The sequence below is a fragment of the Gigantopelta aegis genome, chromosome 5, assembly GCF_016097555.1.
Source record: "Gigantopelta aegis isolate Gae_Host chromosome 5, Gae_host_genome, whole genome shotgun sequence".
NCBI classification, from domain to species: Eukaryota; Metazoa; Mollusca; class Gastropoda; order Neomphalida; family Peltospiridae; genus Gigantopelta; species Gigantopelta aegis.
Window position 1 is genome coordinate 25,499,007 of NC_054703.1, and position 20,629 is coordinate 25,519,635.

At 40.5% G+C, this 20,629-nt stretch overlaps 1 protein-coding gene across 1 annotated transcript in view; it reads left to right on the forward strand.

Annotated features, from left to right (window-relative positions):
• The first annotated feature begins 1,036 nt into the window (after positions 1-1,036).
• LOC121373491 (carbohydrate sulfotransferase 8-like) overlaps positions 1,037-20,629 on the forward strand; it is a 28,879-nt gene continuing 9,286 nt past the window's right edge. The window contains exon 1 of the mRNA XM_041500159.1: positions 1,037-1,202. The gene's annotated coding sequence lies outside the window, so the exon portion shown is untranslated. The remainder of the gene's footprint in view (positions 1,203-20,629) is intronic.

The following is a 20,629-nucleotide window of genomic DNA, read 5'->3' on the forward strand; positions in this document are numbered from 1 at the left end:
CCATGGGGCCACCGACGGGGGTCGATCCTAAAACGACCGCACATCAAGCGAGCGCTTTACCACTGTTTTAACAAAGCAATATTAGGATGTTCAAATAGGTATCCAGAGAATATATAGACAAATGGGTCCCCTTTCGAAACCAGGTCCAAAGCACGTTACGCCCCTGACAGATCCGATTTTCATTTCATTTCAACTTACTTTCGTGCTTATGTCCAATTAAGGTTCAAGCACGCTGTCCTGGACACACACCTCAGCTATCTGGGCTGTCTATCCAGGACATTGAGTTAGTAGTTAGTGGTTACTGAGAGAAAAGAGGGACGAACATATCCACTTGTCACCCCCTTAGCTCCGCGTCTAGGTTATACAAACAGTGTGATTATATGTCCATTCGGGGCGATTGTACCCACTTGCCAACCCCTTAGCTCCGCGCCTAGTTTATACAAACAGTATGATTATAACATTTACATATTCTGAGGGAGACCGTTCCAACATGGCACCCCCATATATCCGCCCCTAGGTTATACAAGCGTATGAATACCTGTCCTCTCGAGGCGGTCGTAACAATATATCACCCCCTTAGATCTGCCCCTACGTTATACAAACAGTGTAATTGCAAGTCCTCTGGAGGCGATCGTACCCACATGGAACAACCTTACAGTCGACCCTGTGTTGTTCCAACAAAATCATTACCGTTATATACAAACAGTGGAGGCGTTATCTAGGTCTAGGTCATTGCTACCAAAGCGTTGACGGGGAGATTGGAAGGCGGGGGAGCGGGCGGGAAGTGAGATACACACAGAACAGAAGATCGACGTTCACTTCGAACCGTCCCATTGACACGGACCGGCAAAATCAATGAAGAGGGCCGATTTGGACACGGCATAATATTGGCTCAGCTTTCCAAATCGGGGTTCGTTTTCGATCTGACTTCATTTAATTCCGCAGTAAACACTGCCAATAATAAAGGTATCCATGGTAACGTTAGGCGCAGGAATCTGCGCACTCACACATACACAAAGGCGTCGGTTAAACGGAAATCAGATAGAAAAGGAAGGAATAAACGGTACGCGTATTGCGTGTGGAACTATTATTGGCTGAATACGAGTTGAAATACAAGTTTAAGGAATTTCAAAGAATGGGGAATCTTTGGCTTTTCCAAAGTAGAGATAAAAAACACAAGATAGACAACTAAATTGAATCAGGTATGTAATTCATTTAATATTATTGGTCAGTATTATTATTATTCAGTTAAAATCTTCTCTCCTCTCTCTCTCTCTCTCTCCTCTCTCTTCGTTTCTCTCCCTCCTCTCTCTCTCCCATCTCTCCTCTCTGTCTCTCCTCCTCTCTCGTCATCTCTCTCTCTCTCTCATCTCCGCTCTCTCTCGCTCTCTCTCTCTCTCTCTCTCTCTCTCTCTCTCTCTCTCTCTGGTATGATATGATACATGGATTATTCAAAATAACAGTTTGCACAAAAACAGCTTTTAATATTTTTTAAACTTCCTTAAAATCCAAAACGAAAACTATTTGATTTATTTATTCAAATTATATATAGCTTCCTATTACTCCCAAATATCGGTTGGCCCAAGAAAAATAATAACACTGCTGAATATGGAACGGTCTAAAATGTGTGGGGTCTGTATTTTAAAAGGACATTCCTGAGTTTGCTACATTGTAAGATGTTTTTGACTAATAAAATATTTCTACGATTAAACTTGCATATTAAATATATTTTCTTGTTTAGAATATCAGTGTCTGTATATTCAATGTGTCTCTGGTCGTCTTAATATTTGTAAGAAATATGTGTAGGAAATAAGATGAAATTTAACCTAGTACAAATATATGAACGATCAGAAACACGTTTAATATAGAGCCACTAATATTTTATGTAGAAAAATATATTTGATATGTAATTACAATCGTTAAAAAGTCTCTGTTAGTCGATAACATCTTAAAAATTGCAGCAAACTCAGGAATGTCCCTTTAATATTTCAAACTCCTATGTGGATATTTGCCACATTCAGTGAAAATGTTACGCCTATAGGTTAAATATTGTTACAAATAGTAATATATTCAAAATTGTAAGTAAAAAAAAAGCTACTTCTTTATCGAGCATTGTATACGGCATGATAGTGTTGATGGAGAATAACCGGCCTTGGTGGTGTCATGGTTAAGCCATCGGGACATAAGGCTGGTAGGTACAGGGTTCGCAGCCCGGTACCGGCTCCCGCCGAGAGCGAGTTTCAACGACTCAGTGGGTAGGTGTAAGACCACTGTACCCTATTCTCTCTCTCATTAACCACTAACTACTAACATCTAACCCACTGTCTTGGACAGACAGCCCAGACAGCTAAGTTGTGTGCCCAAGACAGCGTGCTTGAACATTAATTGGATATAAGCAAGAAAATCATTGAAAGAAAAAAAAGATGGAGAATGAACTGAAGGACAAAAAAAATAAAATAAAATAAGTGTGAAATGGGAAGAAATCACTCTGTGAAGGCAGCGTGTGAACATGATTATGGACACATTGACCACCTCAACATGTAAACAAAGGAAGACAAAAATTTCGCTTAGCTCTTGGTGACGCGTTGTTTGAGGTTGCATAGTACCAAAGAAGAGAGTTCCGTGTCAAAGTTTGAGCTGCACCGTCAAATATTTACGGAGTAAAAGCAGCTGTGGGTGTGATTGGTAGTAATATGTGACATTGATTATCTGTGCAAATACTATTATCCATTGACTATAAATAAATACACTTTTATTTGTTATACAGTGATTATGCTGTATATACCAGAGGTTGAAACTAATGCGGGTTACACCCAAAAATGGAACTGCAATTTTCAGCGCAAATGACGGTTGCTTTTAAAAACATTAATTAAATCTTTTAAATGTTATGTGACCCCCCATTTTCTTGCAGCTAGATTAGATGTGAGGTGCCACACTTTTTATTGCTGTACTTCCTGGGTGTGTTGATACGCTGCTTAAATCAGTTTTATTAGTAAACGTTAACATTATCGGCAATAGGAATTGATTTGGTCTATTAGAACCGTGACAATGTTGAATCTGTTGCTACTTCAACAATATTTCACCAAGGGGACTACAATTTTCACTGAATGTGGCAAATATCTGTATAATAATGACTGCGAAATGTTAAAAATATATAGTTCCCATACTTTCTAGACAATTCCATATTCAGTAGGTTTATGGCGAGGGGGGGAGGAGGGGGTTTGTGTTTTTTTGTTGTTTGGGGGTTGTTTGTCTTTGTTTTTGTTTGTTTTTTGTTTGTGTTTTTTTTTTGTTGTTTTTTTTGGGGGGGGGGGGGGGGCACTTAGCTTTAGGCTTTTAGTAATTAGTGTGAAATACCGATACTCTTTTAATAATCCTCTATTCCGTAGGGTTATCTGGGGGGGGGGGGTTGTTGGGGGTTGTTTATTGCTGTTTTTTCATGGGGGGGGGGGGGGGCACCCTCTACATACATGTATGTCCCTCTAAAAACTATATCAACTCAGAGGACCCATTATCTGGGGTGTTTTTCCCGTCCCAACCGGTGCACCACGACTTGTATGTGCTGTCCTGTTTGTGTGAAAGTGCATATTATAAAAAAAAATTCCTTGTTGCTAATGGAAAAAAATTGTCAGTACTGACCAGCCTTAAGATCAGTATCTTAACCCCTATACTACAAATACTACTTTACGACGTAGCCCAGTGTAAACTGCTCGCTTGCTGCGCGATCGGTTTGGGATCGATCCCCGTCGGCGGGCACATTGGGCTATTCCTCGTTCCAGCCAATGCACCACAACTGGTATATCAAAGGCCGTGGTATGTGATATCCTGTCTGTGAGATGGTGCATATAAAAGATCCCTTGCTACTACTGGAAAAAATGGAGCGGGTTTCCTCTTCTATGAGTATATGTCAAAATTACCACATTTTTTTTACATCTAATAACCGATGGTTAATAAATCAATATGCTCTAGTGGTGTCGTTAAACAAAAAAAGTTTTTTGTTTTTTTTAACTAATACTACTGAGCTGTTAAAGGTCACTCTGAGTGGGAGATGGTGGCGGGGTGCGAACCCAATATCTACCAGCCGTCAGATCGATAGTTTCACCACCAGCAAGTGACCGCCGAGTCCGATGATATCGATTCTACAGCCCAAGTCAATTTATTTGGACTCTGTAATCGTCAGATCTCGCGTCGAACTAGGACAAAAAGCATCATAAAAGCGATAATTAAAGCTGCAGTGTCGACTATATTTTTGGTATTTAAAGCTGTACTCTCATCTATAAGCTAGATTTATACCGATCATTGTTGGTGAGTAGTTGACTCGCCCAGTTCTGCGTCTGTTCAAACTGTTAAAATTCTGCTCACATTTGTGTGCGTGTTTGTTCAGCATGAGGTCGACAATCAAAGTATAAATTCACATTTATACTAACAAATCCTACACTGATATATAATCTGGAACAATAAATATTTATTTTAAAAAATAAAAATGAAAAAAATAAAAATCATTTTTGATGACAAAGATTACGTATTAAGAATATCAGAATCTGTAGCCCAGTAGTAAAGGGGGACGTAGCCCAGTTGTAAAACGGGACGTAACCCAGTTATGTAGTGGGACGTAGCTGAATTGTATATCGGGACGTAGCCAAGTTGTGAAGCGGGACGTAGCCTAGTGGTAAAGCGCGACTGATGCACGGTCGGTCTAGGATCGATCCCTGTCGGTGGAACATATGTATAGTTAGTCGCGTAAAATGGTCTGTTAGATGGAACCATCCCACAATGGCTGTAAACTCGGAATAGTCCCTGTAACACAGGTCACTCAATTTATGTTCCTTATCGTCGAATTCCATTCTTCGATATCACGTTATCTGCATCTTTTTGTAAAGACGGACGTAGTCCAGTTGTAAAGCAGGACGTATCCCAGTTGTAAAGCGGGACGTAACCCAGTTGTAAATCGGGACGTAGCCAAATTGTAAGCCCAACTATAAATCGGGAGGTAGCCCAATTGTAAAGCGGGACGTAGCCCAATTGTAAAGCGGGACGTAGCCCACTTGTAAGCCAAATTGTAAATCGGGATACAGCCCAATTGTAAAACGGGTCGAAGCCCAATTGTAAAGCGGGACGTAGCCCACTTTTAAAGCAGGACGTGTCCCAGTAGTAAAGTGGAATGTAGCCCAGTAGTAAAGCGGGACGTAGCTCAGTTGTAAATCGGGACGTAGCCCACTTGTAAGCCAAATTGTAAATCGGGATACAGCCCAATTGTAAAACGGGTCGAAGCCCAATTGTAAAGCGGGACGTAGCCCACTTTTAAAGCAGGACGTGTCCCAGTAGTAAAGTGGAATGTAGCCCAGTAGTAAAGCGGGACGTAGCCCAGTTGTAAATCGAGACGCAGCCGAGTTGTAAATTGGGATATAGCCCAGTTGTGAAGTGTGGCGTAGCCCAATTGTGAAGCTGGACGTAACCCACTTTTAAAGCAGGACGTGTCCCAGTAGTAAAGTGGAATGTAGCCCAGTAGTAAAGTGGAATGTAGCCCAGTAGTAAAGTGGAATGTAGCCCAGTAGTAAAGCCGGACGTAGCCTAGTTGTAAAACGTAACTGCTGCGCGGTCCGTCTGAGGTGGATCCTTGTTGGTGCACCCATTGGGCTATATCTCGTTCTAGGCAGTGGATCACGACTGGTAATATCAAAGGCTGTGGTATGGGCTATCAGAAGAAAGAAAGAAGGAAGAACCTTGGGATGGTGCATATAAATATATTTTGGTACTAATGGAAAAGAAGAAGAAAGAAAAATTCAGAAGAAGGGGAACGAAAAAGAACACCCCCAGACAAGGCGTAACAACTGTAATGCAGAAGAAGAAAAAGAATGAAAAAGAAAAAAAAGAAAAAGAAAGAAGAAAAGAGAAATGAAGAAGAAAAAAATTAAAAGAAGATGAAGAAGAAGAGGGAGGAAAAGAAGAAAAAAGAACAAAGAGAAAAGAAAAAGAGGAGAAAGAAGAAAGGGACAGAAAAAGAAGAAAGAAGAAAAAGAAAAGAAAAGAAGAGAAAAAAGAAGAAAGAAGAGAAGAAGGAAAAAGAAAGAAGAAAAGAAAGAAGAAAGAAGAAGAGAGAAGAAAAAGAAGAAAAGAAAGAAAGAAGAAAAAAAAGAAAGAGAGAAAGAAAAAAAGAAAGAAGAAAACAGAAGAAAAAGAAGAAAAAAAAAAAAAAAAAAAAAAAGAAGAGAAGAAGAAGAAGAACAGAAAAAAAAAAACAGAAAAAAAAGAAGGGCAGAAGAAGAAGAGAAGAAGAAGAGAGAAAAGAAAGAAAAGAAGAAAAGAAAAAAGAAGAAGAAGAAGAAAGAGAAAGCGAAAAGAAGGAAAAGAAGAAGAAGAAGAAACGAGGGAAGAAGAAGAAAAGAGAAGAATAAGAGGTTTTTTGAGAAAGAAGCAGAAAGAAGAAGAGAAAAAGAAAGGAAGAAGAAGAAGAAGGAGAAAGAGAAGAAAAGAAGAAGAAAGAAGAAGAGAGGGAAGAAGAGAAAGAAAAAAGAAAGAAGAAGAAAGAAGAAAGGAAAAGGGAAGAAAGGAAGAAAGAAGAAGAAGAAAAGAGAAGAAGAAAAAAAAAGAAGAAGAAGGAGTAGAAGAGATAGAAGAAGAAGAAGAGAAAAGAAGAAAGAAAAAGAAAAAAGAAGAAGAGGAAGGAAAGGAAAAAGGAAAGAAAAAAAGAAGAAGAAAAGGATGAAGAAGAAAAAGGAGAAAAGAAGAAGAAGAAGAAGCAGAAGAAGAAGAAGAAGAAGAAGAAGAAAGAAGGAGAAGAAGAAAGAAGAAAAGAAGAAGAAGAAGGGAAAGAAGAAGAAAGAAGAAGAAAGAGAAAAAAAGAGAAGAAGAAGAGAAAGAAGAAGAAGAAAGAAGAAGAAGAAGAAGAAGAGAAGAAGAAGAAGAGAAGAAGAGGAGAAGAAGAGAAGAAGAAGAAGAAAGAAGAGAATATAAGAGGAGTAAGAAGAAAAAAAGAAGAAGAAAAACAAGAAGAAGAATAAAAAGACGATAAAAATAATAGAGAAAGATAACAATAAAATTATAGTGAGTCGTCTGTGCGCTGATGCTGTCACGTTCTGCGTTATTCCGCGCGCTCGTATATTCGTGGATATCGATTGGATGATAAATGTCGAATTAAGTACCACTTTGACTCAATAGCATTCATTTCCATAGCAAGCGGATGTGATGCCGGGCCACCGGCTGTATGGGGTACAATAGGCTGCAGGATCGATCCACCCAATCGGTTTGTTTTGTTTACTATAGTTTTGTTCATTAGCTCATAGCTTCTTCTTTTTTTCTTGCTTTTTTCTTCTGTTTTTTTCTTTTTGTCTTTTCTCTTTTTTTCACAATATTTATTAATGTTTGTGTTAACATTGGGGATTGACGCCTACGTTAAGGTCTCTCGCTACATTTTACAATTACAAATTGTACATATCTGTTGCGGGATTTAGCCCAGTGTTAAAGTGCTCACTTGATGTGGTTCTAGGTTCGATCCCCGTCAGGGTTGGGTTTTTTGTTGTTGTTTTTTAAACAGCTTTGTTCTCCTTTTTTAAACAATATTTATTTACGTTTGTATTAACGTTGGGGATTGATCAACAGGGGATGCCTATGTTAAGGTCTCTCCCTACACTTTACAATTACAAGTTTTACATAGCTCATAGCTGGGGAGGTACGTAGTCCAGTAGTAAAGTACTGGCATGATGCGTGGTCGGTCCAGGATCGATTCCCGTCAGTTGGCTCATTGGTCGTTTTCTCTTTCCAGCCAGTAAACTACGACTGGTATATCAAATGTCGTGGTGTGTGCTATCCTGTCTGTGGAATGGTGCATATAAAAGATCCTTTGCTACTAATGGAAAAATGTAGTGGGTTTCCTATCTGAGACTCTATGTCAGTTACCAAATGTTTGACATCCAAAAGCCGATGATTTATTAATCAGTGTTTTCTAGTGGTGTCGTTAAACAAAAATAAATTCTTACTGAATGTAGCTTGTATTTTAAAATACAATGCATAGTCCCAAATTGTTAAATGTGTGTGTCTTAGTATTACCTTAAAGGGACATTCCCGAGTTTGCTTCATTGTAAGATGTTTCTCTTAAAGGGACATTTCCGAGTTTGCTGCATTGTATGGTGTTTCTCTTAAAGGGACATTCCTGAGTTTGCTGCATTGTAAGATGTTTCTCTTAAAGGGACATTCCCGAGTTTGCTGCATTGTAAGATGTTTCTCTTAAAGGGACATTCCCGAGTTTGCTGCATTGTAAGATGTTTCTCTTAAAGGGACATTCCCGAGTTTGTTGCATTGTAAGATGTTTCTCTTAAAGGGACATTCCCGAGTTTGCTGCATTGTATGGTGTTTCTCTTAAAGGGACATTCCCGAGTTTGCTGCATTGTATGATGTTTCTCTTAAAGGGACATTCCCGAGTTTGCTGCATTGTAAGATGTTTCTCTTAAAGGGACATTCCCGAGTTTGCTGCATTGTAAGATGTTTCCGACTAATAAAATATTTCTACAATCAAACTTACATATTAAAAACATTTTATTGTTTAGAATATCAGTGTCTTTATATTCAATGTTTCTTGTCGTCTTAATATTTGTAAGAATCCCGAAATGGATTTTGTCTTCAAATAACTTCGTACGTACGAAAAATATATTTGAGGAAATAAAATTAAATTCAAACTAGTACAAATATCAGAACGATCAGAAACACCTATAATATACAGCTACTAATATTTTCTGCAGGAAAATATATTTGATGTGTAATTACAATCGTTAAGAAGTCTCTGTTAGTCGATATCATCTTTAAAATTGTAGCAAACTCAGGAATGTCCCTTTAATTAATGTACAGTATAATGAAGAGTATACAATTTTCTGCTATGCAGGTCAGGTCAGGTCAGGTCAGAGTGTACACATTCAGAACAAGCTGTTGTAGCGCACGAGGGGGGGGGGGGGGGGGGGCGCCTGCACTGGCTGGGAATAGGCGGAGGGTGGTATGGTGCTATGGAATTTGAAAAGTTCCAATTTTGAACGGTTCGCCAAAAATTAAAAATAGCGAGCTACATATAGTTTTGAAGATTAGTGTGCCGAGAGTAGCTATGCGCAAGATTCCTATTTAAATACACGTTCCCCACCCCCCACCCCACCCCTCACCCCACCAGCCTAAAACTTCAAACGCACTTTTAGGTCAATAATGTATCCTCCAGAGGCGGATCCAGAAAATCCATTGGGGGGGGGGGGGGGGGGGCAAATGACATGAGGCGGAATGCCAATGGAACTTTCGTGGAGGTTTGGAGGGGATCGTTAAAACATAAAAATTAATATATAATAAAATTATAACTGTCGCAAAATCTAGGAGGGGGGGCAGGCCAATCCCCCCCCCCCCTTAGATCCGCCTCTGTCCTCTCTTAAGGCATCGTTTCCCAGTGTGAAATATAAGTTACTTACGTTTAAAATAATCCACCGGTGTACTTACATTACGTCAGCAAGTCCACATGGACGTACATCGCACACGACACGAGTGAGAACCACGTAAATACTTAAACTTAGTCAGATTACCGTTTCACTTTCAGATGTATCCTAGGTTACAAGTGTGAGATATTCAATTAAATCATTGTTTGGCTGTGAATATGTGTGTGTGTGTGTATATATATATATATATAGTGTGTGTGTGTGTGTGTGTGTGTGTGTGGTGTGTGTGTGTGAATGTTTGTGTGTATGTATGTGTGTGTGTGTGTGTGTATGTGCCTGTGTGTGTGGGGTGGGGGGTGGGGTGGGGGAGGGGGGGGGGGTTTGTGTGTACAGAGCTTCTAGATTATGGTAGCCCCACTCCCATGGCTAGTGATATTCAATGTTGGGCTGGTAAATAACTACTATAAATGCTGCATTTCAATCTGGTAAATATGAATATCCTGCAAAAAAAACACATACACATACACATACACATACACATACACATACACATACACATACACATACACATACATATTAATATATACATGTATATTGATCATGTAACAGCTTGCATATCCAGTGTAATCAAAGTATGTGATATTTTTCAGGTCACATACTTTCAGAATTTGATAACTTTGCAGATTTAATGTACCGATTTGATTACACTAGATATGCAAGGTATTATATGATAAATACATTTATCACATATAACAGCTAGCATATACATTAAAGGCATTTTATACGTTCTTCTGGAAGCCGATAAATAAATAAATAAACAATTAGTCAATGTTCGTATTGCCTCAACTTAAAAAGAAAAACTTAACAAAAAACACCAAAAAAAACTACGTTCCACAAAAATAACTCGCAAAAAGAAACACGAAAAAAAACCCATATCTAAACACACATAAACAAACAGCAACAATCGAAACAAAAAACAAAATGCGCTGCTTTCGAAAAATAAAAAATAATTTTAAATTTATTTTTTGCTCGAATTTGTGAAATGAGATTGTGCTTGTATTAGTCAGAATGGATTTAACACATCTAACTGTAAAAACGTCGGAAAGATTGGGGGTTGGGGGAGGGGGGCCTTTAAAACGTGTCGACCTCTATAACACACAGAATTGAGTACACAATTCGAAATCCTTATTACGTCCATTTGGAAGCTCTTCGCTCTCAAAATAATTTGGCAATTCAGGGGCCGTGTTTATAAAACTTTAATATTAGCTCGTGATAAATTGGTCTGGACTTTTTCTAATCCGGCTATTTCTCGCTCCAGCCAGTGCTCCACAAATGGTGTAAAAAAAAAAAAAAAAAGCCGTGGTATGTGCTGTCCTGTCTATGGAATGGTGCATATAAAAGATCTCTTGTTGCTAATCAAAAAGAGTAGACCATAAACTGGCGACAGCGGGTTTCCTCTCTCAATATCTGTGTGGTCCTTAACCATATTTCCGACGCCATATAACTGTAAATAAAATGTGTTGAATGCGTCGTTAAATAAAACATTTCCTTGCTTCCTTAAGTCATTAACCGTGCCGATCTGCGAAACTGGCTAAACCTAATCACAACTGTACCGAATTTATTATTTTATTTTTCAATGGCCCGAGCCAAATGGGGATGTCGCCTTCACACACATTTTTTACCTTCGTGTACCAAAACGAGTGATTCCCTAAGTTCAGCCAGCAAACGTTTCGCTAACGTTGCGAACTAGTTGACTGGTTCGCGATGTGGCCATTAGATTTAACGCGAGGCGCCTAAACCAGTCTAGCGGACGTGTTTTTTCCGCTCGGTCTGGTTGAACGCAAACAAATCACGTTACCGTTAGACACCGCTGAGTGCATTTCTTGTTTACTTCTATTTATTATTTATTTATTCTATCGTGACAGCAATGATTTATTATTATTTTATATGGCCCATTGAACGGAAGTAACCTGTCTTTCTTTTAACACGGTGCTAGATAAAGACCCTCGATCGAAGGAAATAGTTTATTTAACGACACACTCACATTTTATTTACGTTTATATGGCATCGGACATATGGTTAAGGACCACACAGATATTGAGGAAGGAAACCCGCTGTCGCCACTTCATGGGCTACTCTTTTCGATTAGCAGCAAGGCATTTTTTATATGCACCATTCCATAGACAGGATGACACATACCACGGCCTTTGATGTACCAGTCGTGGTGCATTGGCTGGAGCGAGAAATAGCCCAATGGACCCACAGACGGGGATCGATACCAAACCGACCGCGCATCAAGCGAGCGTTTTACCACTGGGCTAGCCTACGTCTCACCCCAGACCCGGGATCGAGCATGGATCGAAATTTTTGGTCGGACCAAATTGGACTGGGCTAAACAGGCCCAAGCCAATTTAATTTAGAGCATGAAAAATGTCATCGTGAAAGCGTGGTCCCATCGGTGGAACCATTGGGCTATTTCTCGTTCCAGCCAGTGCACCACGACTGTTATATCAAAGGCAATGGTATGTGCTATATTAGTTGTGGAATGGTGCATATAAAAAAAAAATCCCTTGCTACTAATGGAACAATGTAGCTGGTTTCCTCTCTTAGACTATATGTCAAGTTACCCAAATGTGTGACATCCAATAGCCGATGATTAATAAATCAGTATGCTCTAGTGGTGTCGTTAAACAAAACAATCTTTGAACGCGTGGTTCGAGCTAATTTTGGCCCGGCACAAATTTTGTCCCGGGATTAAATATATATTATAGTGTGAACGCGACTTAAGAAGAATCTAGATTAAAATCTTTAAGGAAGCCACACGCATGTAATGTTTATGACGTTGCCATGGTATCAATATTTTATGACGTTTATATTAAACACTTGAGTATAGACTCATGGGAGAATGCACATTATTTCTAAGGGGGGGTGGGGGGGTGCAATGTTTCAGAAACAAAACAATTTTTTTCATATCATTCAATTCAACAAATATTGGGTTTATTTTATTAACTTTGTGAAGTAGCGTGCGAGACGACGTGGGCGGTGGTGGTGGGGGGGGGGGGGGGGGGCTGCGGGCAAAATGTGATGACCATGCATTTCCATCATTCTACCCTCAACATTAGTTGTATTCCATGTAAAAATGCGCAGTGATTCGTTTGCAACCCTATATATATATATATATATATATATATATATATATATATATATATATGTTTGGTAGTAACGCTAATATGAATAAATGTTGTTATCCATATTCGGGAATTTTCGTTTAATTCCGGCAAAATCCAGGCAGCAACACACACACACACACACACACACACACACACACACACACACACCACCACCACCACCACCACCACCCCCCCCCCCCATCCACACACCAGCACAACCCCCCCCCCCCCCTACAAAAATGGGACCCCGTACGACTAAACAAAACAAACTTTATTTAGGCCTATTGTATGTGCCTCTGTGCCAGGTGGTCTCGTTCCAAACAGTGCACCACAAGTAGACAAAGGCCGTGGTATGTGCTTTCCTGTCTGTGGGAAAGGGCATATAAAAGATCCCTTGCTGCATTAGGAAAAATGTAGCGGGTTTCCTCTGGTGACTATGAGTCAGAATGACCAAATCTTTGACATCCAATAGCCGATGATTAATTAATCAATGTGCTCTAGTGATGTCGTTAAACTTTATTTCTTTCTATGCCGGGTGGAAATAATTTTAAAAAGGAGTCAAATTGAAAACCAAACTGTGTGTCTCATTAGCGTTCGTATAAAACTAAAACAGCTGCTACTGTCCATTAAAGCAGGAAGGAACTGTTTTAATTATCCACAGACAGGACAGTACATACCACGACCTTTGTTACACCAGTTGTGGTGCACTAGCTGCAATGAGAAATAGTCCAATGGGTCCACCGACGGGGATCGATTTGGAAATGTTTTATTTAACGACGCACTCAACACATTTCATTTACGTTTATATGGCGTCGGACATATGGTTAAGGACCACACAGATATTGAGTGAGGAAACCCGCTGTCACCATTTCATGGGCTACTCTTTTTGATTAGAAGCAAATGATCTTATATATGCACCATCCTATAAACAGGATGGCACATACCACGGCCTTTGTTACACCAGTTGTGGTGCACTAGCTGGAATGAGAAATAGTCCAATGGGTCCACCGACGGGGATCGATCTTAGACCGACCGCGCATCAGGCGAACACTTTACCACTGGGCTACGTCCCGTCCCTATTGTCCATTAGGTCATCACTCTCGGGTTAATGTTCTACAAAGCTTGCCGTGAAATAGAAAATCAGTCAGCTTTCAATAATGTAGACAAACGAGTATGTTAGTTCAACGAAAATCAATAAAAGCAATCTTTAATTGCATCACGAAAAACCTAAGGAAAGTTGTCCGTAACGTAGAAAATATTTATACAGCGTATTTGAATTTTGGGGCTGTTGTTTTGTTTGTTTGTTGTTGTTTTTTGGGGGGGTTGTTCTTGTTTTTTTGTTTTTTGGGGGTTTTTTTTTTGGCGGGGTGGGGGGTTGGGGGTTTTTTTTTTTGGGGGGGGGGGGGGGGGGGGGTAGTTTCTTGTGTGAATTATTCATTGCTTTTCACAGAGTCGTGTGAAGTTTATATCCGAATTAATAATCACCTTCAAATTCATCGTCAAAGGGGCGGATCAAAAGGGGGAATCAGAGAACCTCATCCACCTAAATATATTGAAGTACCTCTATTCTTTTTTCTTTCTTTCTTTCTTTATTTATTTACCGGCATCGGTGGCGTCGTGGTTAGGCCATCGGTCTACAGGCTGGTAGGTACTGGTTTCGGATCCCAGTCGAGGCATGGGATTTTTAATCCAGATACCAACTCCAAACCCTGAGTGAGTGCACCGCAAGGCTCAATGGGTAGGTGTAAACCACTTGCACCGACCAGTGATCCATAACTGGTTCGACAAAGGCCATGGTTTGTGCCATCCTGCCTGTGGGAAGCGCAAATAAAAGATCCCTTGCTGTTCATGGGAAAGAGTAACCCATGTAGTGGCGACAGCGGGTTTCCTCTCAAAATCTGTGTGGTCCTTAACCATATGTCTGACGCCATATAACCGTAAATAAAATGTGTTGAGTGCGTCGTTAAATAAAACATTTCTCTCTTTTTTTTTCTTCTTTTTTTTTTTTTTGGGGGGGGGTGGATGGGTACCCTGTTCACGAATTGGTTCCTGCGTCCTTTTCACCTTAGCCCCCTCCCCCCTTCCACAAAAATTATATTTCTTGGATCCGCCCCTGCGTCAAGCTTAGTCAGTGGAGCGCTCGGCTGAGTTTCCTGCGTCGTAGAATGGAACCACACTCCATGGACCCATTCTCTGATTAAGTTTTTTCCCTGTCCCATCCATATTCCCACGACGGGTATATCGAAAACCGTGGTATAAGCTGTACGGTTTAGGAAAGTGCATTTCAAAAGTTAAAGTCTGTTAAAGACACCACTAGAGCACATTGATTTGTTAATCATCGGTTATTGGATGTCAGACATATGGTTATTTTGACACAGTCACAGCATGTCGTCTTAGAGAGGAAACCCGCTATATATTTTTCCATTAGTAGCAAGAGATATTTAATATACACCATCCCACAGACAGGATAGCACATACCACTGCCTTTGATATGCCAGTCGCGGTGCACTGCCTGGAATGATAAATAGCCCAATAGGCCCACAGACGGGGATCGATCCTAGACCGACTGTGCATCCGGTGTGCGCTTTACCACTGGGCTACGTCTCGCCCCTAGGGACTTTGATGATTGATTATAAAATCAATTTTCGTGGGAAAGTGTTAACAGCTATTGTTCCTACATTCTATTTAATGAAACATGTGATAACTGTTGTTTATTTTCATTCATGCCTCGCCTAACATAAACGTTTTCTGTGCACTATGATGAACATACATTAAAGGGACATTACCTAGATGACTTTTTAACGATTGTAATTACATATTAAATATATTTTTCTGCATAAAATATTAGTGGCTGTATATTCAACGTGTTTCTGATCGTTCTAATATTTGTACAAGGTTAAATTTCATTTTATTTCCTAAAATATTTTTTATTTTGTACGTACGAAATTATTTGAAAACAGAATCCAGTTTGGGCTTCTTATAAATATTAAGTTGACCAGAAACACATTGAATATACATACACTGATATTCTAAACAAGAAAATATATTTAATATGTTTAATCGTAGAAATATTTCATTAGTCGGAAACATCTTATAATGCAGGAAACTCAGGAATGTCCCTTTAAGTTAAAGTTTGTTTTGTTTAACGACACAACTAGATCACATTTATGTATTAATCATAGGCTACTGGATGTCAACCGCTTGGTAATTTTGACAGGAAACCCGCCACATTTTTCCATCAGTAAAAAGGGATCTTTTATACAAAGCACATATCACAGACAGCATAACACATACCACAGACAGGATAGCGCATATCACGGCTTTTGATATACCAGTCGTAGTGCAATCACTGGAACGAGAAATAGCCCAATACATCCACCGATCCTAGACCGACCGCGCATCTAGCGAGCGCTTTATCAATGGGCCAGGTGAGAGTTCATTCATCACGGTCCACTATAGTTCCTAATTGTGACACATGTTATGGTTCACATATTCACTTCTAGGAAATGGTGAAGAATTAAAACAATATGTATGTTTAATAATGGTAAGCCTTCTTGCTGTATTTTGCCCATGTTATTTTGTAATATTGTGCATTGACCTTTTGGGACATGGGTGTACAGCGCAAGAGACAGCCGGAGTGAATCGGTTAATGAACCACCTGTTCGGACCGGTACTACAGCCAGATGCGGTCAGATAGCAAACAACCGCAAGCCGCAGACACATCAGACGACACAGTCAGAACGCAGGCATGCGAAGTAACCAGTGTTTATGAGCCTTAATTGCGGTCTATCTGGTATCGCCTATTTAAAGGAAGGGACAATTACGGCATTTGAAATCTTTTTTTTGATGCTTACAATTAGGTTGACGTCTGTAGTATTTAAATAACTAATTGACTTGAAGTTACCTGTTATATGTAATACTAACTGATAACAACTGTGCAAGTGATACAGTGCCACTTGTATAACAGCAATATGGGGCGCTTCTCTGGCATGAGGTTGGCCTATAATGTTGATCTTTTTTTTTTCTTCTTTTTTTTTTACTCGGTACTTGTCAGTTGAGAGCACTCCCTAACATTAATAGTCACATGACCCTCCCGATAGTGTTGTATTTTTCGCACAATATATTCTGACGTAGAAATTGTATTGAACTGCTTAATTAATGGGAATTAATGGCGGTGTAGGACGTAAACTGAATAGGACAGTGGAGCTACTGATTTACAGGCGCTCTTTAAAAAATCGACAAAACATCGCCTGCCACAGTTCTGTCGTCAGAGCAATGTCCGATTCCCCGACTTGATATAGATTTCTTGGAGTACTCCGAACTATGACCTAGAATACGATCGATTGCGCCCCAAGACATGATAGATGGATCGATACTCGGTGCTTTATTAGCTCTCTGTTTGCTAAGTCTACATCAAATCCCGCGTGTGTGTGACGTTCCGCCTATATTTTAAAGGCACCGACCCCAGTTTTACCCCCCCCCCCCCCCCCCCAAAAAAAAAAAAAAAAATGGACACTAAGTTTAGTTAATTTACAAACCTGTAATTCATTTGGATAAAGTTACAATAGAGTGAAAGAAGAGTATGTGATGTTAAAACGGGAAGTATCCTTAAAAAGAGACTAGAACTCGAATCAATAAACCGATATTTCTCAGACGCACGTGCGTTTTTAAAAATATGAAAAACAAAAATGCAATTTTTGGTACTACAAACACCAGGATGACCAGAAAAGGTTCGGTTCTACGGAAATGGATAATCTAAAGAATAAAATATAAGTAATGTTTGATTTCAGTGATCATAACGGCTCTAATAGTGAAAAATATGCCTTAGTGTTTAAAAAGTAGGGTCTGTCCCTTTAAGTGGTCGGAATATCTATAGCCTGGTGGTAGAACGCTTGATAGCTCGAGTCACCTCTAACCCCGACCCCTTATTGATATTGATATGTGGGGTGTCTTCGTTTCTGTGGACGGGGCGTAGCCCAGTGGTAAAGCGCTCGCTTGATGCGCGGTCGGTTTGGGATCGATCCCCGTCGGTGGGCCCATTGGGCTATTACTCGCCCAGCCAGTGCACCACGACTGGTACATCAACGACCGTTGTATGTGCTATCCTGTCTATAGAATGGTGCATATAAAAGATCCCTTGCTGCTAATCAAAAAGAGTAGCCCATGAAGTGGTGACAGCGGGTTCCTCCCTCAATATCTGTGTGGTCTTTAACCATATGTCCGACGCCATATAACCGTAAATAAAATGTGTTGAGTGCGTCGTTAAATAAAACATTTCCTTCCTTTCTTCGTTTCTTCGTGTAGCGTTGGGACTGGTTAACAACGTGTAACTTTAATGTCATGACTGGACTCGAGAATAATCTAAACTAAAGCTCTGTGACATCAGATTTAGGGGTAGGGGGGATTTTAGACACAGTAGCTTGCAACCATTTGGTTGTCGACAATTGCCAAATCATTATATACACTTTTCTCTAGCCTTAACCCACATTTCAATATCAATAAGGTAGCTATACGCTTGACAGAGGCGCCACGGGTAGTGGGCTAAACTTTTCCTTGTCCCAACCATTACCAACCAAGAAAGAAAGAAATGTTTTATTTAACGACGCACTCAACACATTTTATTTACGGTTATATGGCGTCAGACATATGGTTAAAGTCCACACAGATATTGAGGGAGGAAACCCGCTGTCGCCACTTCATGGGCTACTCTTTCCGATTAGCAAGGGATCTTTTAGTTGCGCTTCCCATAGGCAGGATAGCACAAACCATGGCCTTTGTTGAACCAGTTATGGATCACTGGTCGGTGCAAGTGGTTTACACCTACCCATTGAGCCTTACGGAGCACTCACTCAGGGTTTGGAGTCGGTATCTGGATTAAAAATCCCATGCCTCGACTGGGATCCGAAACCAGTACCTACCAGCCTGTAGACCGATGGCCTAACCACGACGCCGCCGATGCCGGTATTACCTTATTATGACTGGATGGATGGAGTGGATGGATCGATGAATCGATGGATGAATGGATGGATGAATTAAACAATTATTGCGCAAAAGATATACCAAACGCCGCGGAATGTGCTGTCCTGTACGTGGGAAAGTGCATAAAGAATATCCAGCGGCGTAGCGATGGAGGGGGGGGGGGGGGGGGGATGGGGGGGGGGGGGGGGGGGGGGGCGGGGGGGTCACGGGGGCAATGGCCCCTCGATTCTTTTTGTTTTACTGTATTGCATTTAATAAAATCATACATATATAATTCATAGTATGGGTCCCCCCCCCCTAATAGTGGGTTGCCACCCCTCCCACCCCACCTCCACCCCACCCCCTATAAATTCATGGCTACGCCAGTGAGAAGATCCTTGCTGCTACAGGAAAAACGTAGCGGGTTTCACTCTAGAATAGGTGTCCGAGTTAACAATAGCCGATGATTAATAAGTCAATATCACGAGCACTCTTCCTGTCCGTTTGAACGGTTATATAATCACTCTCTGCCATCAGAGATAAGTCTATAAACCGGCCTCGGAGGGGTCTTCAGGGCCGTTGCTTGTATTTTTTGTTGGGGGGCGGGGGCAACTGAGTAGTCAATAGCCTAAAACTCCTTAAACGGTTAAGAATATAATTTTCTTTTAAGTTTCTATAATTGTTTTCGGATTTTTTTCTGGAGGGGGGACAACTGCCCCCTTGCCTCCCACCCCACCCCGCTAGCTACGGCCCTGGTCTTGGTTAAGCCATCGGATATAAGGCTGGTAGGTAGAGGTTTCGCAGCCCGGTACCGCCTCCCATCCAAAACGAGTTTTAACGACTCAAACTGAGTAGGTGTAAGACTACTACACTCTCTTCTCTCTCTCTCTCTCTCTCTCTCTCTCTCTCTCTCTCTCTCTCTCTCTCTCTCTCTCTCTCTCTCTCTCTCTCTCTCTCTCTCTCTCTCTCTCTCTCTCTCTCTCTCTCTCTCTCTCTCTCTCTCTCTCTCTCTCTCTTTTACTAACCGACATCCAACATAGCTGAGGTGTGTGCCCAGTACAATGTGCTTAAACCTTAGTTGGATATAAGCTCGAAAATAAGTTGAAATGAAATGAAGTCTATAACGAAAATACGGTATTTCTACCTAACATCGAATAGGCTCAGTAGACAAAAGTTTTCGCTCAAATGCCTTGACACTGATAATTTTTCGCGTTCGCCGATAACAACTATTCCACATATTAACTATTAATACACACACTACAGTACGAGACACGACAGCACCACTATTCGACAAAGTTTCAGTAAAATACGAAGGTGCTAACGGGTTTCGTCTCTAAAAAATTGTTTGCTAAAAGTTTGTTTTGTTTAATGACACCACCAGAGCACATTGATTTATTAATCATCGACTATAGCTACTGGATGTCAAACATTTGGTAATTTTGACACATATATATATATATATATAATCTCAGAGAGGAAAACCGCTACATTGTTCCATTAGTAGCAAGGGATCTTTTATATGAACCATCCCACAGACAGGATAGCACTGGCTGGAACGAGAAATAGCCTAATAAGCCCACCGACGGGATCGATCCCAAACCCGCGGCGCATTAAGCGAGCGTTATAGGGTGTATACTACCAAATCAAATCCCATAGACGACAATAGTAACATATGTGGCTAAAACTCCTACCTGCAGCGTATCAACCGACATAAACGCCACGGATATAAATACTACCACCCCTCACACTTAAAGCGAATCAGAAAAAAATGGGGGTCAAGCTGCTCGTTTCTGAGATAACGGGTAGCGTCTATGACTACCCTAGTTCCGCACAAAATTCGAGTACTTTTGTTTACAGGTACCCCATACATGTTTCAAGCACAAGGCTACTTGACACATTGGTACTAGACGAAAACAAATTGCTTTTTTTTTTTACCCACATGAAACTATTATTTTTTACAACCAACACACTCACATTTATAACCAATCACAGGACTTGTCGTGTTCACTTCTCTATCGAACTTTGACCCAGCCGGAAGTTATTTGGTTTAGTACTACCTTTAACACTGAGCTACGTCCCGCCACATGTTTAGTCTTGAAG